The sequence below is a fragment of the Aptenodytes patagonicus genome, chromosome 2 (genome assembly GCF_965638725.1).
Source record: "Aptenodytes patagonicus chromosome 2, bAptPat1.pri.cur, whole genome shotgun sequence".
Lineage (NCBI taxonomy): Eukaryota > Metazoa > Chordata > Aves > Sphenisciformes > Spheniscidae > Aptenodytes > Aptenodytes patagonicus.
Window position 1 is genome coordinate 113,452,586 of NC_134950.1, and position 23,615 is coordinate 113,476,200.

A 23,615-nucleotide genomic window follows, 5' to 3' on the forward strand; every position below is an offset into this window, starting at 1 on the left:
CATTAACACAATGTGCGTGTGTAGCCAGGAGCAGGCTGATGCATTCTTCTGTTTAGCTTGAAAAACATCCCTTGCAGTCTGGCAAAGGAAAGCCACAGAGCTGCAGAAAGTAGCAGCAGGAATACAGGCCAAGCAGTCCCTGCTTCCTGAAGAGTGAGAACCTGAAGAATGAGGATCAGTACCGACCACACACAAAAGAAGAGGAGGAGGAGGAGGTGTGTGGTACCATGGGGAATTTTCCAAACTGTGACACGTATCGATGACAAGCACACTTTTTGCCTCCCAAAACTTGCTCCGCCACTGTGCTTCTTGTCCAGTGATGCATGAAAAGCGCTCTCGTGCCTGCCCTGCACTTGTATTGCACGCAGGGAGAGCTGGAAAGTGGCAGCTCCGGATGGTGCAGCAAGCCTGGAGCCCTTCCAAGCACAGGCTGTTTTGCACAAGCAGGAACCCCTGGGGAAATGGAGCCAAGGGAAGAGCAGAGCTCGCTCCCGCTCCAAACGTGCAGTGGGCAAGAGAGCCAGAGAGAGCCAGGGCACGAGTGGCGCCTTGGAGGTGCAAGAGCAGCAGGCAAGAACCGAGCTGAAAGGGCCCAGAGGAGCCCTGACAAGGGGCTGTACTCAGTGCTACAGAGGAAAAGAAGCAACCCCCGGGGGTCACCCTGGGGGCCCGCCCTAGGAGTCTAGAAAGCTTCCTCCCCCCGGATGCGGGGCATGAGAGGCCACCTTTGCAGAGCATGAGCAGCAGGCACCTAGCCAAAATGACCCAAAGGAGCCCTGGCAAGGGGCTGTGCTCAGTGCTGCAGAGGAAGGCAAAAAAACCCCCGGGGACACTTGCTAGCCCGCCATGGGGAAAAAAAAAAGCCTTTCTCCCCCCAGCTGCAGGGCACAAGAGGCCATCTTCATGTTGCAGGAGCAGCAGGCAGGAACCTCGCCAAAATGGACCAGAGGAGCCCTGGCAAGTGGTCATGCTCAGTGCTGCAGAGGAAGGCAAAAAACCCCCGGGGACCAGTGCCAATCTGCCCCGGGGGAAAATTCCTTCCTGACCCCAGCGCTGGCGATCGGCTATTCCCTGAACACGTGAGCAAGACCTGCCTCCTCGTCCCACAGGCTGGTCATGCCTCCCAGGAGATGCCCAACTCCTCTTCTCAACCTGGAGCCATCTCAAGGGCTTCCAAGAGTGGCCAAATGCCCCCGGCCTTACCAACCTTGGGGGCAAAAATCCTTCCTGTGCCTGGCAGGACACCAGTGAGTGCTCCAAAGCACTGGGACCCCTTGCAACATCTCTGCATCCCATTTCTTATGGCTGCTGCGCCTGGCTCCACAGGGGATGAGGACGATGAGCTCCACAGTGCTCCTCAAGAAGCCATTCCCTTGGTCTGGCCACGGCTATCCAGCTGAAAAGGATTTCCGTCCATCAGATTAGCTTTGAAGGTGGCCCTGCTGGGAGTTGGCCTTGCAGCAGAGAACCTCCAGCAGCCTCATCCAGCCTCTGGTCTTCCTCCCTCAGCCCCCTCCAAGTAATTCCATCGACTCCTCAAGGACTTCCTCTTGGATGTCTTCGGGCTGCCCCAGGCCATCTCTGGCAATGGGACATGGGAGGATGCCCCCTTTTATCCTGCCCCGGGGCATTGTGACTACTGTGTTGCCGGGTGATGGCACTGTGACATGGGAATGATGGGGCCCCCCATGCACAGCCCCGCCCACTGCCCCTCCTCCCAGCATCCTTCAGAGGAAGGCCTTTGGTGTTTGATGAACTGTAGTTACGTCCCTTAAAATGAGGCTCTTGAGTGATGGGATTGTAAACTGTCATGTCCCAACCTTCCCTCTGAGCTCCACCACACCTTAGGAAATATGTGCTTTCAGAAAGGAGGAGATGATAAAATTTGATTCCTGTTGGGAAGAGTAAAGCACTCTAAAGCATTTTTACAGGACTTTGAAGAGACTCATTTAATGTTATTCTGCCCCTTACTTGAAAGCACGAATATGCAGAAGTTGGTCAAACTGGCGGTAACCTCTCTTCATGTGTCAGGGAACACCAGAGGGCTATAAAGTTGCGCTGTGTGGAAAATTCAATTCTAGCAGAAATTACATGGGTATAGCCAGCAACACTAGTGAGATTGGACACTGATCAAAATATTAGAAAAACAAGTGACCACAAACCACAGAGAATTCTCAGACCCACAGCACACCAAAAAGTGCTCCAAAGCAGAATTTATTAAAGCCATACGCTCTTGGATATGAATAAAGTGCACAACTACTTTGAAGGACTTGCAGTACATTTAGTGCTTTACAGAGTATCAGGCCAAACAAGCCCGCATTGGGCTTGCCCAAACACATCCTGATGCTGTAGACTCTTCTTTCCCTGCAATATCACTGAGTGGTTTAGCAAAGACACTAAATGAATGGAGCAGAGAGGCTCCACAGAACTCAGTAAGGTCTGGAGAAGCAGGAGAGGTGGTAAGTAGGAAAGGATGCTCTGGTGCTATCCTTATTTGTCCTTACTTGTTAAGAGCCTGATTCTGCAATTAGCTATGTGTTTTTTCTGGTGCTACAGGGGCATTTGTGTGAACCAATTACTCAGCAGTATAAATCTCCTGCACTGCTGCCTTCACGGACAAGTATCGCTTTCCTGTCCAGAGTGAATAATTTGATAAGAGCAGCCCTCTGCCATGGCTTCTTCCACTGACTGCTCCTCTTGATGAGAACTAGGCTGTTTTCATTTTCTTTTTGCTCATTGCGTGTCCACTTGCCTCAGAGAGCTCTCCCAGCACCTTATGATGTGCTGCACCGATGGTTGTTGGTTGCAGCGGGGCTCTGAACCACGCTGTTGTCATGGCTCTATGTATAGGATCTCAGCCTCTTGCTTGCTCTCCCCCTGGGGTGTTTTCAGTTGCTGTGGTCTAAAGTAGCAGCCGTGGCTTCCAAATTCGGAGCGAGGATATTGGAATCATGTGTGTGTGCCTGCCTGGAGCGAAAGGCTTTGCTTTGTATGCTGCTGAACAGCGCATACAAAGCCAGCGCTCCCTGGCTTCTTATAAACGGGCAGGGAGCAGCACAAACTCCCTTCCCTTGGAAAGGTGCCTTACCGAAAATGAGCAATGGTAAAGATTTCTATACTTAACAAACTGCTGCTAAATGTGCATATTCCAAACAGGGCTGGAGCAATGCCAAACATGGCCCAGCTTATCTGAAACACAAACTGCCTGTTTCTAAGAGAGAGGGTTAGGGTTGCAGTATTGAAAAGCTTCTTTTGATACGTGCTGCTCTGGGGTTGGGGGAAGGGAAGACATTTTTAAAAGGCATTTTTGGAGGCTCTTTTGAAAGAGGCCTCAAACCTATTTGTATAATAGGGGTGGGATGATAGAGAACTTTGTGGGTATGGCCTTGCCTGTATTAGCATGTTAATCAGTGAAAAAATCCAGCTCAGCATGAAGTGTGTGATAGAAGGCACAGAAATCACTGATTCTATGGCTTGTATTTATTGGGTCACCCCAGCTCAATGACCATAACATGCTTTCCAGTCCTGTAAGTGTTAATTCTGAAGCTATGTCTTGTGGCCACAGAGTTTTGCTGAGGATTCTTGACAGTAAGTCATGGGCTACCCGTTGCCTTGCTCATAATATTGCTACATCACAGCCTCAATGCCATTGCTACAGGGGTTGTGTCGGTGTTTCAGTCAAGAATCCCCATGTTCAGTTTTATACAGCTGGGGAAAAATTAGCTCTGAAATTAATCATGGCCGACAAAACTTGGGGAATTAATTTTTATTTCTCATTATTATTTTGGTAACATGTTTAATAGAATCATCTGCAGCCTAGTAGTTAAGCAAGGATTTCTCTTGCTTATCGCAGTTTTTTACTCTGGGTGGTGTCTGCAGAAGGATGATGATTAAGTGATAGAAACTGGGAAAGGAGTATCTTAGTTTGGGTGTGCTGAGAAAGTTCTTCCAAGTATAGGCACTGGGCCAAGTGATATTGCATGAGTTTTGATTTCCAAGGCTCTGTGTCTGCCTAGGATAAGTGAAAGGCATGTCTTAAGCACTTCTAAATAAATAAATGTCATTTAGGTATGCAGTTGCCACCCTCAAAAACTTTCCAGTGCTTCTCTTCGCAATTAGATGTTATCTAAACTTCCCTGCACTTAATATAGAGACTACTTAAGCAACCTGTGAATAATGAAGTATCGTTATTTAGTTACCTCAGGCAATTGAAAAGATTTTAGAGGTGGCTGCTGTAGTACAATGGCTGCTGTATCTTAATGAAATAACTTGTCATTATTACAAGCCTTTTCTGAGGTCAAGGAGCAGATACTTCCACTCCTGAGCATAAAATGTCAGGAGTTTCAAAAATGAATTGTAAGAGTAATTGTAACATAGTAAGATTTTTAAAAGTATTTATTTCATTTCTTTGTGTTGGATACTGTGTTTGGAGCCCCTAGATACCACATTTGGAGGACTTTTCTGCACCTACCAGGGCTAGAAATTTTTTCTTTTAAAATGAAAACTGAGATCCTCATGTAATGAGATGACTTCAGGGGTCAGGGCTTTCAGGAAAACATCACCCATCTCAGTAATCATTCAGTGATCATTAGCAATGGTCAGTAGCGTTCAGGACCTCAAAGTCCTAGAAGTCCATGAAAAACATTTCAGCACGCCCATGGAGGTAGGTAAGTAAGTTCATCAGCCTCATCTGTGGGCTGATGGCATGAGATGAGGGTGCTCATGAGTGATCAAAAGGCTTTCTCCTCTCTATTGCTGCTCCATGGGTGAGGGGCATTTCAGTGGGGGATGGACATGTGTTTACAGCAACGCCAGTCACCTAGCATAGGCACAGCAGATACACCATGAGGCATACTGTGTTTTCCGTGAACAGATGAGGAAGAGCCTGGGCATGGAGGGAGGTCACAAGTACTCCCCACCTGTCAACACAGATGCAGGCTTTTGGAGTTTACCAAATGGCTGCTCAGTTCCCATCATTTAGACTGGACTGTGTCCTCCCTTACATGTTCTGGTTTGTAAAATGACATCGGAAACACAGATATTTTGTCCCTCAGCATGGCAGTTGATAGTGGAAACCACTGATTTATCATCCCATCTTCTCATCTCTACAAGACAGTTTGATTATCAGAGGCTGCAACAGTTTGTCCTCCTAAATCTCCGTAGCCTGTAAAAATTTCAGTGTTCCTACAGGCTACCATCTAACTTGACAAAATGTTTGCAGCAAAGGTTTTCTCAAGTGAAATAGGCCTGATTTCATATTTGTGAAATGAAACAGGACATATGTTGTGAAAAGAAATGATTAGCAATGGCAAACAGGTTCATGAGTACATTCGTCTCTTTACCTGGTAGGTGACTGACAATGGCTGCAGTATTTAATAATTTCCCTTTTGATTCTGACCTTGTCTGATAAGTGGGAGTTGTTTCATCAGTATCTCTCATATACCCTGCTTCTCTGACTGGCTGGGCATGCTTCTTGTCATGGTGAGTATCACTGGAAGATAGCTGACTGATCTTTTTGAGCGTGGCCGCATTGTGGGTGCCCAACCAAAGTTGCCTTAAAACCTGTTGGTAAGAAAAAGAATGTGTGCTGCTCCTTGTAATTTGTTAAGGGGGGTGGTATGTCCACTTCCTCCCTGAAGGTCCATACAGGAGGTCCATGGGAAGGACAGAATGTGCATTTGGGCTGAATGCCAAAAAAAAAAAGGGCAGGCAAGGCTTTCCTCAGAAAGCAGGAGTAGGGATTATTAGAAGCATGGACTTTCCTTCAGTGCCTATAGTTTGGCTAACCTTATAGAGTTCCCCATCAAAAAGTCAAAGATATGTTGAGGCAAGTTTCATGGGGAATATATCAATGAAATTTTGAGCTTTCAGAACTTTGAAAAATAAATTGAGGGCTTATAAATTACACAGAATGAATTATAGTACGCTGGAAATGTCAGGAAACCACACTGCTTTCATTACGTTTTTGTTATAGGATCCTCAAGTTTTCCCAATCAGCAGCTAACCTTCAGAACCATTTTATTACCTACATATACATTCTGGATTCCTTTTATGCAATTCAGAATTGGAAAGTACTTACAATATCTAGGAGAAAAACTGTTGAAAAATTTGGATTTTTTTGAAAAACAAATAGCTAATACTTCTTTCTAGCCTGTCTCGTGTACTCCTGAATTTGGGATTTCTGTCTCAACACAGTTGAGGTGGGACTGCTGTAAATTTGCACTGTGGTAGAGCCATGACAGCCAAATTACAATTGTGAGTTGAGGCACCATCAGATTTTTGGAATCCACAGCCCGAACTCAGCCTATGGGGCTCCCTTGAAGATAAAAGTCAGAAAAGTTTGAGAAAAGGGTTTGGTTTGAACTCAATTTTCTGACACCTACTCAGCCTGAGATACTTGAAACCACACAGCTTAGGGGTATCTCATACTCTGCTTGTGCTCAAACACTTGACAACACACAAGAGTTGCCAGGAGAGAGCTCCAGCACTGATGTTTTTGTTCCCAAGTCCAACTGCTTGGGTAGGGCTATGAAGATCTCTCATGGGGAAGTTGCATCAAGGTGATGGATTGAGACACAGAGATTAGGCAAAACAGGATGCTTGAAACCTAGCCTAGTAAAGGCCAGACAGGATTTGAACTTTAAACAAATGGTTCTCATTTTCTCTTAGTAACTTAAATTTACACATAATCTGGATAGAGTCAGAAAGATCTTCCTAAAATATTCTTCCTTTTGGCAGGGTGCTGTCTTCTGAACCTTGTTTTCTTCTTTACATCTTCAGAAACATGATCTGGGAGGGATGACTTGTAACCGAAGTTCCCCCCTGCTGGTATTAATAACAAAAAGCCCGATGCGTAGCCTCTCCAAATCCCACCCGCCTCTGACAGGATCAGGCCCTAACACAGCTTAGAGACATATGTTCTAGGAAGTCTCAAGTTGCTTAATATTATTTGTTCACACATCCCAGCTGATGCTAAATCTTGTTAGGGAGGTGTTAAATGTCTGAAGACGACAGAGGCACTATCCATTCCCAGAATGAGTCACCGGGACAGGAGAGCTGAGTCCAACTATTACCACCCGCCAGGGCTTCCGAGACTTCCCCCATTACTCCCCCTTTTTCATTTTAATGGAGATATTAATTCCATTCTTATGAATTGGAATTTGGACACAATCCCTGATTTTCTTATGACATATTAATAGCAAAATTGGAAAGGCACGAGATTGAAAAAAAAAATAATCTGGTGCATGGTCATAAATGTATAATAAGAACAAAAATCTCAATTTTTCTTAAAGAGAGGGAGCTATTCTTATTCTAATTAAAAACTCTTCTAAAAATATATGACAGCTCCTTGTATACAAAGAAGTGGTTCTGTGTGGGGAGCTCAAAACACTTTCTGAACTCTATATACCTTCCCTGAGGAAAGGGTACCGAATTTGTTTATTCTCCGCATTTCACAGATGGGGAAGCAGAAGCGCAGAAGTGAAGAGACTTGCCCGTTGTCAGCTGTGGTCAGGCATCAATCCAAGCAGTCCTCATTTCCAGGCTCTGCTTTAACCCGTCAAGTAGACTCTGGTTCTTCCTCCTCCTCCTCGGCAGCGTCCTTAGTGGTTTTGCTGCCTCCCTCCATGCAATCTCTTTCTTAGGTTTAAAATGGGGCCAAATGTCTATCCAGTGCTGTGCCTAAGGGAGCAGCATACCATACAGCTTCCCGGCACAGGAAGTAAACACGAAAATGCCGTTGTCCCAGACCTCAGCCTTACGCACACATGGTGCGCAGCCCCTCTGAAACCCATTTAATGTGTTTAATATGCATCATCCATGACTTATAGGTTGGATGCAGGAAAAGAAAAACAAAACATCACTGTAAAACAAACTATGATTTCAGAGAGTTGCTGAAAACGAAAAGCAGGAACAGGCACCAAAGATCTTTCAACAAATGTAATTTAAAGAGCTCACTTTCAGCTCTCTGGGCACTTTGACAAGCATTTAGTGGGATCCAAGCAACTACTGAGTAGTAACGGGCAGCTGTCTGTGCAGCATGTCCGTGCTGGGGTGGGAGGGAGCGGGACACATGGGAGGGAGAAGTGGGGGCGACGGGAGGGAGCAGGGCTGAGCAATGTGTGCTGGGGTCCTGTGTGAACCCCAGCCCGGAGCGCATACGGCCGCCTGTTGTGACTTTCACGAGTCAGGGACTGAACACCCTCCTTGGTAATGAGTCTGATAGTAAAACTGCCCTCGCCAAGCCAAACAGCACGCCATTTCCAAGGCTGGGGAGGACCCCAAGGGAAGGGCTGCAGCTCCAGGTGGCTGAAGTACAGGAGAAAGTGGGGAGGGGGGAGGCAGGACTGGGCCGACAGGAGGGAGCAGCTTGGCAACAGTTGAGGTTCTCCCAGAGCTGCAAAATTTCTCTCGGCTGCTCGTTCCTTGCAGGAAAACTGCTCCTTTCTGCCTGCCAGAAGGGATTTCTTCCCGACAGCCAGCACTGGGCTGTGCCAGCCCCCCGGGCAGCCATTTGCAGCTTCACTAGAATGATTTGTGTGCACTGGGGACACCTTTGTGAAGACTGTCCTACTCACACCTTTATTTGCCACCTCTGCAGAGTCAGTGGTTATGCTGGGCCAGACTTCCTTCACCTTCTTATCCTTCCCAGCACCTCACGGCATCAACAGGGGAGATCCTTCCTTTGCTAAGCTCTGCATGGCTTGCGTTTCCACCTACCTCCACACATAGTCCTTAAAATCAGGCATTGAACACAAGTCCAGTTTTCTTTGATGGCTCTTTCACAGAATCACAGAGGTCAGAAGGGGCCTCTGGAGGTTGCCTAGTTCAACCCCTCTGCTCAAAGCAGGGTCATCTGCAGCGGGTGGCTCAGGGCTGTGCCTGGTTTTGGTTTTGAGTATCTCCAAGAGTGGAGACTTCACAACTTCCCTGGGAAACCTGTCCCAGTGTTCAACCACCCTCCGTTTCTCGGGTGCTCCCAGGTACTTCTCTATTTGCTCTACAGCACGAGCTGTGCAAATGCTGTTGTGGATTTTTCCTGGGACCGGGTACTTTGGTGGCATAGGGGTCCTCCTTCTTTATGTCTTGATAGTTGATATCCCCTTCACCCCCATCTCCTCTCCGCCAAATCTGGGTTGTGCATTTTAGGCCCACTTGGGGCTAGAAATGGACAGCACTGAATATTATTACAGTATATCAGGTATGCATCTGCGATTGTGATACATGTGTGTGATACATACATGACTTTTTATTTATTTTTGTCTTCCTATAGAGATTTTACGTGGCACACTCAGACATCAGTGGCTTTTGGCTGGTTATACTCTACTTCCCCATGTGCTTTTAATGTTTCTGTATCATAAACAAGATTGAAGTTTTTGTAAAAGATTATTCATGTCTCATAACAGTTCAAACTTTTCTTAGGAGAAAAATGCTCTCCTTCATTATCTAAGTAATAAGACAATCAGATGGCATTTGATTAGGTGATAATCAAGTTCCTGAGCAAGTAAACTTTGAAAACAAAGAAATCAAATGGTTTATGCCACTGGCTGAACAAGACCATTTCCTAGTAAACTGAAGCTCTCCTTCCTGTTTCTGTTGCATCAAGAAAAGGGCTCAGTGGTGTAAATCTTGCTGTGGAGTTAAACTACCCCATGGTTGGCTCCATTTGGCACAAACACCAGCGCACCCCTCCAGCCACTGGTCTGGAACAGCTTCCCTTTTCTATCTCTCCAAGGCAGGAAAAATCCCCACGCACCGGCTTCACTCCCTGAGCTATTTCCCGGGACAGGGATCCTTCCCACCCTTCGGGAGGAGATACTTCTTTCAGGAACAGGCTGGGAGTGCCAAAAACCACCCACTCAGCCAGCCAGCAGGAGAACTCGGTTACTGGCCTCGTTGCCTCCAAGCCCCGTTTGGGTTTGTTTCCTCCGAGTTCGGAGCGGCGGGGGGCAGTCGGGCGGTTTTAACCTTTTGTGCCAGCACAGCAATCTGATGATGACACACTGTCCCCCGGGGTATTGGCCAGCTGAGGTCACTGCCTTGCAAAAAAAAAACAAGTAGCTCGTGAGTTTTGAGCATAATTTCCGTGAACCAAACCCATGCTCGGCACGGTCAGAGTTTGACTCTATCTCTGACGGGGGGACAGCCTCACCGGGCCAAATGGTGTAACAGTGCAATGTTGCTAAGAGGGACACTAGTCCTTGTTTTGCTGTACCACCTTTGTATTTCTGCGTTTGCATCATGGCATCGCCCACTGTTGCCAAGGGAGTCGTAATTCAGAAGCTGGAATAGGTAGAGGTAAAGTAGGCGTAGGCTAAATGATGTTTGGCAGGTTTTTTCCCCATCGCTCTGCCTTGGTATGTAAAGCAGCTCAGCACTTCTGCTGCTTTGGTATGGCTTTCCACCAGGCAGAGGTCTAACCACTTCGTGTTTTAAAATAAATGCCTGTGGGTGATGGAAATAAAGATGTGGGGCACCAAGCATGCCAGGTAGGAGAGATCTTCCTGGGCTCGTGTCTCCAGTACAGACACAGGGCAGGTGGAAATTAGTCTCAGCCAAAGGCAGATCAGAGGATCTGTGCTTGTGTCCAAGAGATGTCTTAGTTTTTAGCCCTTGTTTTTGACCCTTCTGATTAAAAGAAGGAGCCAGATCCTTTTGAGAATGTGCTGAGTAGATGAGTAGTATTAAATGACATGGAGAAAGAGATGAAAGTGGCCCAAAGACTGTGTTCAAAACTTGGTGTGAACTTGGGCCAGGCCAGCACTACAGGGACAGTAGCCTTGAGAGAACCATGCAGCCAACGTGCTGCTTGTTTTGTGATGAGGAGGGCCAAAATCAAAACATTTTGAGGGGCATTACCAGGAGAAGCATGGGTTACATGCACAGGATCATTTAGTACCTAAGCTGTGCTGAAAACACTTGGAGTGATTAACTCAAAGTGTCTCAGACTTTGAGTGATTAACCAAACTTAGGGAAATGCATTAATTGAACTCCCTGCCTGTGAAAATAGGTATGGACATGGCCCTCCTAGGTATGTAAATTAATTCAGTGAGAAAATACATGCTATGGGGATTGTATACATGTATGTGCATACATCAAGATATTTAAAGAGACATGACAGATTTTCCACATGTGCAAAGTACTGCATGTCGAATATCATTAAAATGTCATCTTTGGAAAATAATGCTTGTGTGGGACATTCTGAAAATACATTAGTCATGTTTATAGCCATATATTAGGTTGAATGTGTTATATATTTTTCCTGCTTAGCATGTGAGGTAATCAATGCCAGATTTGTAAGTTTTCCATTGCTTGATTCGATTAAATAATCATCAGAATATATTGATTTTATAGATACGAGGTTTGCAGTAACATTTCTTACATTGGCTAGGAAATAAGCTCTGCGATTATTCTGCAATTATTCTTTGAATTAAAAATCCAAAGATATACCAAGATAGTTTATGCACAAAATCAGTGAATTAAATTCAATTTAGCTTCATAAATGAAACACATAGAACCACTCCCATTCAATTTGTAAGCCAAAATCTCTTAGCATATGGAATTTTAATGGTGGATAACTTCAGGTAATGAATAAATCTTTTTAAAAGTGTAAAATGTGGAAAAAAAGGGAAAAAGAAAAAAAATGAAGTATTGGCTATGAATTATTGCTTTGTTACTGCACCTGCATTACCATGTTTAGTAATGTTACCTTTTGGTATTAAGGTGCTCACTCCAGCTTTATATCAAGTAATACTTAAATCAAGTAATCAAGTGGAGGTTGCAGGTGGTTTGAGGAAGTATCTTTCATTTACTGTAAAAGAGTAAATCAGCTCTGAAATTATTTCTATTCATTGAAAAGTTGGCTTTGGTTTCAGCTTTAGGAAGGAAGGGGACCAATTAGTGATAGCCCAAAGAAGAAAAATCATGAATATTCAGAGGCCTAGAAAGCATGACCTCCTGAGGAAAGACTGAAAGATTTGGGTTTGTTTAGTCTATAGAGGAGAAGACTTAGAGAGAAAGATGATCACAGCCTTCGAGTACGTTAAAAGTTGCTCTGGAAGAGGATGGGAATAAACAGCTGTCCTCTCTGGGTAAACAGTGTCCCCTCTGGACAGAGCAAGAAGTGATGGGCTGATGATGGGCTGATGGGCAAGAACAGTTTGGTTACGACTTGGGAGGAGGTGCCAATGCTGGTCTCTGGGATGGCGATGGTGGAATTACATGTTTTAGGAACAGGTTAGAAAATGTCAGGGATGATACAGATATTTCTTGTTCCTGCTTTAATCGTGATCCTTCTGGTTGGAATAGGTAATCTCATAAAATCCCGTTCTCAAAAAAATATTCCTGTTTTTGAAATCCTTATTTTCTAAGATCCTAATTCTTTGTAATGAAGTAGGAGGTGGATGTATCCATATAAATTCTTACCTGTATGTTGTGCAGTATTATGCTGGGAAGTCATGTATTTTAAGGTTTTCTGGACACAAACAGAAAAACTATAAATGTGAGCTCTAAGGCTATATTAATCATAGACATTCAGGTACTGTTAAGTATTGACTAAAGCAGGTTAAGATGGAGACAGTACACAGAACAGAGCTGGAAGGGGCAGAAGCCTGTTCTGGAAGAAAGTTTCAAAGGAGGGAAGCGGTGCTAGTTTTTGGGGGGGGCACACTAGGGAAGATTATTTTTCTGCAGAATGCAGGGTAACAGGGAGAGCAAAAGACAAGCAGTCAGGAAGGCCAGAGAGGAAAGTGTTACATTAGGGTGAGTGAGAGAGAACAGGGACACAAACCAGGCTGTCAGTAAAGGCGGCCAGTTTCAATACATTAACTGGAAAAGACCAGAATAGAGCAAGAAAACGAATGTAAGGAAGAAAGGAGGAATCCAAACTAACACACAGACTGGAAGTAGATTGAAGGAGAGATTAACATAAGCTACCACGGAAAGGGAGTAAATAGAGAGGAACTAGGCGAACAAAGGAGATGCTTTGTATTTACCATGTTTATGGAAGCGTTGGGATTTCCAAGCACATACGTCAGTAGCTAGAGAAATATATGAGCCTTAATAGCATAAGAGTCTTGACAAGATGTGATGACCATGCACACAAACATAAGATCATTTGTTCTAACTAAAACGTAGAGAAATACTTTCATGAGCTAATTTTAATCAAAAATCTGTTTTCGCATTAAGACGGTGTCTTGTAGCATATGGGCAGATGCTAGCTGTGTAAGACCAAGCAAACAGACCGTACTGTCTGTTAATTAATTATTTTTTTGCCACATTCATTGATAGATTTCAGAAGACTTGTAATGTACCTTTTACTCGTGGCCTGAAGTTCAGATTGCTAAGGAAACATGAGTCCACAGAGTAATGGAATCCACAGCCTAACCCCAACAAAGCGTTTGTTTATAAATAAGGAGAGAATATCCTAATAACAGGAGGCAGATGTTAAACATCTTGATTCATTTCAAATCTACTCAGTCTAACTCAATGAGCCCAAAGTCAGGCAACAGTGGACAAACACAGCTTTATTTTTATCCTAGTGGGCATATTAAAATATATGTTGTCTTTTCTGCAGCTTGTGAGCTGACTACGAAACAGTTTGAACATATTTTGGAGAAAAATTTTCAGGATTGGTTGTTAGAACTATTTAATCATATCCTGATTTTCACTATTATTGTTTGTTTAATATTTTAAACATTCTGTGTATTAAAATCCTTGGGAGAGCCTTGGGGTTTGTTAGTTTGTTGATTATATTGTGCAGAGTTTCTCCACCACCATCCCTATTAAAGCCAGTGTTACAACATCATAAATAATAGTCGAATTTTTATATTGTAAGTGGTTTTGGTGACGGCAATTTAAAAATATTCCTAAGTGTTCTTCTTCTGCTTGGCCATGTGTACACTTTCAGTGCTGTTCGTATACAAATAAACAATTGGGATAATGCTGTAAAGTTATTTTTGAACTGCTGCCTGGGCTTGAAAAAGCTCAATGCACAAAACTCACCGAGGTGAATGGAAACATTCCAGCATATTTCAGTGAGCTCTGGATCAGACTCCTGAGCACAGTGCCATTTCAAAGCCTATTTTTTTAACATATTGTAATAGGCAATGTTTACTGAACTTATCTAAGGTTTCCAGTGATTAATATACATTAGCTCCAACGTGTTTTGACTGGCTGATGATTAGGTATCACAGGGCAATTTCTTAGGGGTTTTTTATTCTGCACTTCACAGGCATTACACAACACTGCTCCAGCTGTCCCAATGTCCAGATGTTGGCTGTAAAGGTCTCTGAATTTAATATCGTATGCAATCCCCCCCTTTTTATTATTTTTTCCCCAAACTGGTTGAAGCTGCAATGTCTGTGTTAGCTCTGTTTTCTTACAAGGACTGTTTTGAGGCAGCTATTACTCCAATGTGGTTTGGAGGGAGCTCAGATTTCATCAAAACCTATGCACAATCACTTCATTTGTTTGAAGCTATCTTTCTCATTCAAGGTGAAAGAGCCTTCTGAACACGCAGGACATTCTGCTCCTATATCGGCTGGAGAGCCTTATATTTGTTTTTAGTCCTGCATCCTTGCCACAGTCCCTAATTAACTTTAGTATTACTAAACAAACCCCCTACAAAGCTTCTGCTTGGGACCCTACACAAGAAAGGCACCGTCTTTGTTTTAACAATTTCTGTCACATTAGGGTGAACGATTTCTTCCGCTTGGATATTTCGCAGCTTATCATACATCCTTTCTATGCTTTCCCTGATACTTTCTTTTGCATGCCTGTAATGCCTGCCAGTTAAACATCTCGGAGACCATTAGAGGTGCTAATCAATCTTCACAACTGCTGTGTAAAATAGGTAGGTCTCCTCATTCCCGTTTGGCCCTCGTTTGAAAGCTGAAGAATGTATAGATGTGCACCCGTGAAAGCATGTGGCATAAAAAGCAATTTCTTCCTTTCAGTTAGTGTCTCTTAACTATACTTGCAAGCTGTTTGCTAAAAAATGTATCTGTTTGGGAGGAAAGCAGTTAATTGTCCCCAGATATTTGACAATGCTTTTTGGTGTTGGCAAGGGGCATGTACTTTCAGTCACTGTATACCACTTATTGCTTTGCAGGTCTCTTGAGAACTCAAAGAGGGTTGAAAAATGTTGCTAATTCCCCTAATCTTTCAGCATAGAGCTGAGATGGGGCATGAAGTATGTCATTCAAAGGATACTTGAGCAATATGATTGGCTAATGGGGAGTCCTAGCAGCAGGTACAACATTTTAAATATGCACTACCAGAACACAGGCTTTTAAAAAGCATTTCTTGTCGCCCTCACCTCAATGTTTGCAACACTGTAGATAGCTTTTCTAATTGTAATAAGTCACAACAGGGCATGCCTTGTTGGGCCATAATCATACTTCTCAGGCTGCTGATAGCACTCCTCCTTCGGGTTCGTGGCTGGCATACACCTGAGGAGTGCAATTATGGTACAACAATGATTGCCCTGTTGTGCCTTATTATTCAAGCAAGGCGCTGAAGCAAGTGTTTGTGTGCGTGCACATGCAGAGACAAAGTACATTTGAGCAGGTCCTTACCAGATAATTAACAAACTTGTATTAACCCTATCCCAACATTTCTTCAATTTGAATGTTCCTTTTATAGTTGCCATTTTATCCTACTTGCCAGGTAGCTCCCAGGAAGCCCACCAAGGACTCCCTTTTCCTTCACTCTTTGCCATTATTTTTTTGTTTTGTTTTGTTTTAGCGTGAATTTCAGTCCTGACAAGGGTGGCATCCTGCCAGCCTTGGAGTAGGAAGATGCCTGTTCCGCTATAGGGCACGTAAATCACAACCTGTGGTAGTAGGAGGTCCCCTCACATCAGGTGGAAGGCTTGAGCTGAGCTCTTGTGTCCTGATGGCCCATTGAGGCTATGTTTGCCCAGATCACTAAGTGTGTCTTGATAGTGCTAATAACCATGGCAGGTCTTAAGAAGAGCCCCCTGCTCTGCTCAGACCCAGACCAGAAGAGCCAAGATGTCATTTCACAGAAATCCCACTGCTTTTTGATGGGTGGACCTGAACCAACAACATGAAAATGAAACGTGCGGCTACTCTACCAAACCCTTGAGTTATCCAGTCCCCTTTAAAATTTTTTGGTGTTATTCTTTAGCTTTAGGTATATTTGGATATGCAGAATATGAAATGTATTCATGACATATAGAAGTGTGACATACAACAAGTGACGCTCTTCTCCTGCAATAACATCTGTAGCAGTGTAGCTGCACAGGGCTGGAGGACACCCTAGGGTCAGCACACCATCATTTGTCACTGCAATTTGGAATTGAGGAAGCTGCTTAAACAACAAACAGGGAAGAGGCACTTCTCTCATTTTTGTAGGCTTATGCTGTCAAATTTTTAAGTCATAAGAACAGAATGAGTTCTATGATCCACATGTTTTTTTGGAAGATCTCTTCCAACTCTGAGCATTTTTAATTGCAGATGTTGTTAAGATGTCATTTTTAATGGCCTTATAAAAAAGCTCTGCCATTTCCACATTCTTGAGCTTTGAGCAGCGTGCATTCTTCAGCTGCTTAACAACAACAGCCCGTCTCCCTTGGTCCCGAGGATGCTGAGAATGGGAACACTCTATCTTTGCAGACGAGCTAGTGTTTGTCATTGCACCGCGGCACATACCCAGTTCAGGGGCTGTAAATTTTCCTTGAGAGGTGCAGCTTTGTGAGAGTTGGTCACAAGTGAGATTCTGTGAAAGCTAATGCAATGTTTCCTGAGATTACAGATTGCTAGGCTGGGGTCAGTGTTAGGACCACAAACATAAGGTGTTTGAACTAAAAATATTTTACGGCATCTGCCAAACTGGTGAAATTTTCCATGTTTGCTGCTGTGTTCAGTTCTTGTAATGGTTACAGAGGATCTTGGCTCCCTCTTTATCCTCCCTCGATAGCAAAAGTTAATCACTTGCACATGGACTCCCTTGAAAAAAATATTTAATGTTTACTTGTTTTCCTCTCTCGTGTTAAATTTCATTTCCTCTGCTCCTACCATTTCTCCATGCTGTGAACCTATTGCTCATTGGGGTATAACACACAGAGCTGTTTTTCCTGAACAAAACAGTGATGCTGTTCATTTCTTTTGGAAAGGCCACTCTGCCCATCCGAAGGCAGAATCCATGCCCTGATCCCTGCAGCTCTCCCGGATTCTCTCAGTTTCAGTCAAGGGGAGTAAAATTTGAAGAGAGCAAAAATAACGGTGTGAAGCTGCATGGGTGTTACACCTGTAAGCCATTTCTGCAGAGAGGTACAGAAGGACTGGGGGCTGGGATGCCAGATTCACTGAGCACCACTTTTGCATTCACGGGAAACAGGGTAATGACCTAGTCTGGCTCTTGGGATTTACATCCAGCTGCAGAAAACTACCAGGAGGGACCCTGGTGATGGGGAGACCCGGAGTGTTTTGGCCTGACTGTTGTTGATCCTGGCTGCAGAGTGGCAGCCCAAGGGAGAGAGACATGGCATCCCTGTGCCCCCGTCGGTCCCAAAGGAGCCCTTCTCACCCTCAGAAGCCCAGTTTCAGGTAGCCTCCTTTCCCTCTGTGTGCTTCCAGCGGTGTAGGGTTCCCCCTGACTTTCCTCTAATTCCCTAATGTGGTGTTTCAAAACGTTTTGGCTCTTCCTAACTGTGTTTATAAGTCTTCATAACTGTGTTATGAGGTATCGCTCCAGTTCTTCAAGGGCGAGCACCTCTGATCTGCATGCTTTTCATGCCCAATTATAGGATTTCAGGGCTCAGTCTGGCATACACCATTCAGGATGGTCTCTTAAATGAAATCTCTATCTATCACATATACATCCACATCAAATTAGTCTCCCCTCCCCTCTGGATCTGCATGCCGACCCTGCTGCTTTGATGTTACAGCACTGAGGAATTTATAAGACATGGTATTTTTTCCCAGCAAGAAAACATGAGCAAACCATCTATTATGATAATTACTGAAACTGATTTACATCTTGTGAAAAGATTAGGCGGTGGCTGCTGCTGCTGCCTTGGAAATGTCCCATAATGATATCAAACTTCAGGCCTAAAGGAGAAGTACAAAAAGGCAGCTTGAAAACCTCTGGATGTATATCTTCTGATAAGTCTCCATGGATTTTTTGATAAGGCTGCCCCGGAAGGATTCTTCCTTCTGGTTCTCTTACCAGGCAGAGGGATTTTCCCTTCCTTGCAGTTGTGCTTCCAATGACCATTTGAATTTGGTAGGACTTTAAAGAATGACAACCAGAGAAAAATTAGATTCAGACACAACTAACGTTTCAGCTGGTTTTACAGCATTAGCCAGCAAGTCACACTGAGAGCTCTTCCACAAACAAATCTGGAAAACGTGGTTTCAGGGACAAGTCTGTCTAATGGGTCCTTCAGTATCTCCTCTTCTCTCTCCGCCAGCTTTTGGAACCTCATCTTGCAGACACGTTTATGCAAAAAAATAGCTTCACATGAATAATTTTCTATGACTGTGTAAATTCTTGAAGCATCTTGAGCCTCTGCCATAGATATTAAGGGGAATTTTGTCTCTGGCTCCAGTTTGTGTATAAAGACAGCTCAGGTACATAGTTTGCTTCTTCCCCCTCTTTTTAGACACCTGTCAAGTAAGGTATATGTAGAGTTGGGTGACTTATGCAAAATATTTAGGGCCCGTGCACTAATTCTTGCTGTTGTTAGCCTGCTGAGGTTTCACAAGCAAATGATTTGTACTTTCAAAAAAACTGAATTTCAAACTTGAAGGGATGAGCATCTTTTGAAAATTACATTATTGCTAAGAAAGCCAAATTCATCCAATCTAAAAGAAAATCAATACCACGTGAGTTGGTTTGGGGCTGTTATTAGATGGAGAAGACAAATATATCAAGAGATTATAAAAAACTCTACGATGAAGTACAGTGTTAGGGCTTTTTTTATATTCTGATAGTTTAAAACATTATGAACAGAAGACATTCAATGAAACCAAAGGGCCTTTCAACATCTTCGCATATGAAACTCACAGTCATATAATACTGAGGTTCATTCCAGTGACGGGAGTCTAGCAGGGTTCAAACAATAGTATGAAAATTTAGCTGGACTATGATAGGATCACCAAACCGCAATACTATGCATTAAGCAAACTCACTAGTTTGCTTCCCACCCTCGCCATCCCCCCTGATTAACAAAAATAGTTTTTGTATGGAACAGTACTTTGCCATGGACATATGCCACTGTCTGGGTCAGAGTGGTTTGGTGCAAAGCTTTGATGTGTTCAAATGTTAGCGTAAGCACTGGTGGGTTTTGTGTTCGGTCTTTTAAGCTATGAGGCACTGTCAGGCTGTGCAGACTGAAGGACGTGAGCAGCAGTTTTTCAAGTTCCGATGAGTGACGAGAGGTAGATTTCAGGATATTTAGGATGGCTTTGCTGAGGGGGAAATGTGCAGTATGTATTTAGTAATTTTAAACACCACTAAACTGAAGGCAATGGAACACACAAAATGGATCTTCCATGGGCAAAAAGAGGTAAATTAATCATGTATTTTACTGTATGTGTAGTTTACTGTGTAATGATGTTTTATAGGGGTGCTGTAACCCAAAATAGTTTGTCCACTGTTCTTATAATGGCTCAAGATAGGGCTATGAACATGGATACTTTTCATAAGGTACCTAATTCAACACACTTAAAATGCTTAAGCCAGTACACATGTATTATTCTGTGAGAAAAATAAATCTGAAACAAAAGCTGTGGCCAAAGGTAGCATTTTGAAGGCAGTGGTTAGTGCCCTCATGCCTCAGAGGCTGCTTTCCAGAGGGTGTCCCAGCCACTGGTATCCCTAGATACTTTGTCCTACTTGATGTACTATGTTTGTTATCATATCTCAGTCCCAAAATGAAGGTTATTCTTTGTGTTTAGATATTACATCTGTACATCCCTGTAAGGTACAGTCAGTGCAAAGAGGAAAGGTTGTTTTATGTGGTGATGACCACATGCTACTGGGGCACCAGAACGGAAAGTCTCTTCCAAAGCCCCAGTTTCCCTGAGCCGTTTCTAATCTCATAGAGGCTCATGGAGCTGCTGCAGAGCTCGGTCTAATGTAGATTATCAGAATTACTGGACTTGTTTGCTTAGGAGCTCACTGGCACCAGGTTTTCCCTGATGGCTGCTATGATCCGTGTGGAAAAGCCCTACAGGATGTAATAGGAATCTTTGCAGAAACATTAAAAGGCCCTATTTAAACTGCTCTGAAACCTATAGAGTTTAATAGAGAGTAATATCCTTTCTATTGTTGTTTTTAACTGTCCTATATAATTCTATATTAAATTCTTGAGAAAGGCTGTAATTTTCTATTAAATTCTTTCAGGCTTTTCCACAAGGGTTCAGTAACATTTTTCATCTTTCCCAGAAGTCAATCACTTCAAGCTGCTAGCCATATGTACACATTTTATATATATATATACACACACACACACACACGTATGTACGTGTGTTACTCATCTGGAGTCCCTTACTCAGAGCCAGGTTCAGTTCCCTGAGAAGTGATTGCCCCAAAGAGCTCCCCCCTCGCTGCCTGTGAGCGGTCAGCCCTGGGGAGAACATTACACACTCATGCTCTGGGTCAAAACCACCCTTGCTGGGCAGGCCCCCTTTCTCTGCTCGCCAGCGACAGACCCTCTGCATCTGCCTCCATTAGCTATGGAGTAAAGGCTGGTAGGTCATTGCCCAGCGCCTGCACCACGAGTGTGCCCGATGGGGACACTTGCCTTCTCACCAGGGAAAGTCTTTTGCAGGGGAAGGAAAAGCACGCTCATAGGAGACAGGCAGCCGAAGCCGGCAGCCGAGCAGCAGTTCCAGCTGAGCTGCCTGGCTCACATGAATTAATCTACCCCTTTTAAAACATTCACACGCTGATCTGATTTTGACTGCTCCCTGCACCCAAGCATCTTTACAGCTTGGTGTGATTTAAAGGGAAATTCCGATGGCACTTTCTCTGCAGATTCAGTTTATCCCAGCGCTGGCACTCAGACCACCTGATGTGCATGTTATGTTTGTTTATTTTGCCGATACCCTGAGAAGGTCGTTGGCAGTCTGTTTCCTGCTCTTTGGGTACATATGCCGCTGCAATCGCTCTGCTCAATGTACAGTATGCAGGAAATGTAAAGTTCAGTAATCAAAACAAACACACACAATTTGTGAATTGGAGAATATTTTGTTCTTCCTTCTGGATTGCAGTTCTACTCCCATGTGGCGGGTGTAAAAGGGCCATCAAGCTTCCCTGTGAGAAGCCTAGCCTGACCCAACTGCAGTGCTTGTGGCAGCAATCTCTTCCACCCAGGGTCTGACACACAGCTCTGAAGCTGCGTGTTTGACAGGGTTTGATCGCGCTGAGGTCCTGACCTGAATCCCCAGCTGTAGAATCACTCCTTCTCCAGTATGGCTTTGCAGCTTGGCTTTGGGTCCACTGCCTACTTCCATTGCAAAATGTCCGAGCGTGAATTATCAAAAGACTTACCAGCCAGGCTTGCAGTGATGCGCTTTTTGGTTTTGTGCTTCTGCATATGGAGCTGAGGAAAGAAAACACATGTGAAAATTGCTCACGAGGGCAAACTGTTCATCCGTGGGAACCCTCAGCTTGGCACGTTATTCCCTCCCTTATAGTATGGCACAGCCAAACAGGTACTTTTATCTTGGGTATGGGGATCATTCTGCCATGGTGCCGTGGGAACCTAACCTCTGGGGCACACAGAAGACCTTGGGCCCAAGCCTGCAGCCTGCCTGTGCAGCACCCATGCGTGCTCAGGAGGTCAGAGGGGTATGTCGTTCTTATATATCCTTTTTAGTTAGCTCTCACATAGCCATAGCCCAGGTGGTGATTTTGAAGCATGTGAGAGAAAGCATGTCTCATGGTAAGAGGCTGGATTCAGGGAGCTTCAGCTGGGAACATGAATATTTTAGCTGGAGGAATTAGCTTTCTGTAGTAATTTTGGGGGTGATTAGGTTTGGGGTGAATACCTAGGCTGTTTTACTGCAAAGAGAAGCCATTTGGCTTGCTACAGCTGTTCTCATCTCGGCTTCATTATGTGACTAATCTGCTAGGGTGCCTAGGCTCTCGACTAGGAACTCTTTTAATGTCTGGATGTCCAAATCAAAGTGTATAAACAACAGTGAGTAAATAAAAATATAAGGGTATTTGTATATCTATAAATAAATAGGGTGTTTAATATGGGCTTGTATATCGAGCTGTCCATGCATAGCCATCTGCTGGGATCGTGCCTGCCAGAGTTGGAGAGTAAAGTACGTGAGATATGGAGCAGCTGGGAATATACACACTAAGATACACTTATCAAGCCCCCTGACAGCTATTCCAGAGAAATTCCCAGACCTGTGGAGTGTGAATGTCTTGAAATTGGGGGGAGCAAGGAATAGAGTACCAAAGTTTACCCATCGGAAAGTGCTGCTCCAGCAGTGGTGAAAGTCTGTGGTGACTCCAGTAAAATTAATGGAGTTGCAGTAATGCAAAACTGTTGTGAGATCGGCATCAAGCACTTTGCTTTTCTAGGAGATATTAATCAAAGTTCTGACCTTTTCCCTGGGAAGTTTTATTTCTTTTTAACTCTGTGCATAGGGTTACCAGATGTGCTGTGTTACTGGGATTGTCTTAGCTGTGCAAGGCATTCTTTGGGTCCCAGCTGATTTGCTGAAACTGGGATCTGTCTTGATTTCCGTAAAACGCTGGGATTTCCCAAGGGCTTTCCCGACTATCTCCTCTGTTCTAGCAGCACGTCTATGTGGCCGAGCATATCTTCTCCTTCTCCAGTAACCTCAAACCCCAGCTGCTGGTCAGCTGAAAGCCTGAGACAGACAATCATATTGCTGCCTTTACAGTGGAAAGGTGTGTACTGTAACAGCAGGAGCTCAGCAACAGCAACAGTTTCAAGCCTGACATGTAGGGGAAAATGTCTTCATCCTTGCTTGCAGGCAGTCACAGCAGGGCCGTGAAAGGGGCAGACCGAGTACACTGACTGTGGAAAGGATAAAGAAAAGAGAAGAACCAGAAAACCCAGCAGAAGCGAAGCTAGCAGGATAGAAAATTTAGTAGGACTGGGAAGTGAAGGGTAAAAGGAATTACAAATTGCATTTTGGGGGCTTTTTCTCTGCAGAGACATGGTAAGGTTTGAAACAGATAAAGATCATTTACATAAATGATCTGAACTGGCAACACAGGTTTAAAAGCTAAGTCCAGGATCTTCTGACAAATCAAGGGAACTGATCTTTAGGCTTGATATGAGACTCAGACCAGGAATGTTTGGCATGATTTCGCATTTCCTAGTAAAAGCTCACAGTGCCTGACATAGCATCCTACTCTTGTTAAAACAGCAGTAGAATTTTTAATGAGCAAGCGTTCAAGAAATTGCTTTAATGTCCTCTTCAAAAAACAGCCCCTCATATCACAGCACTCCTTAACACCGTACACAGGACTGTAACTTTACAGCCTCCCTTGAGCAATGCATGGTGCTTAGCTGTCCCAGATCTGTGCAAGCAATGAGCTGCAACTTGGTCATAGACCCTGTGCCCCACCGCCTCCCCCCTGGGGTCTAGCAGAAA

At 44.2% G+C, this 23,615-nt stretch overlaps 1 long non-coding RNA gene across 1 annotated transcript in view; it reads left to right on the forward strand.

Annotated features, from left to right (window-relative positions):
* Nucleotides 1–2,401: 2,401 nt before the first annotated feature.
* The window catches only part of LOC143157459 (uncharacterized), a 100,656-nt gene continuing 79,442 nt past the window's right edge, over nt 2,402–23,615 (forward strand). Inside the window, exon 1 of the long non-coding RNA XR_012994801.1 lies at nt 2,402–2,459. This is a non-coding gene — a long non-coding RNA (uncharacterized LOC143157459). The remainder of the gene's footprint in view (nt 2,460–23,615) is intronic.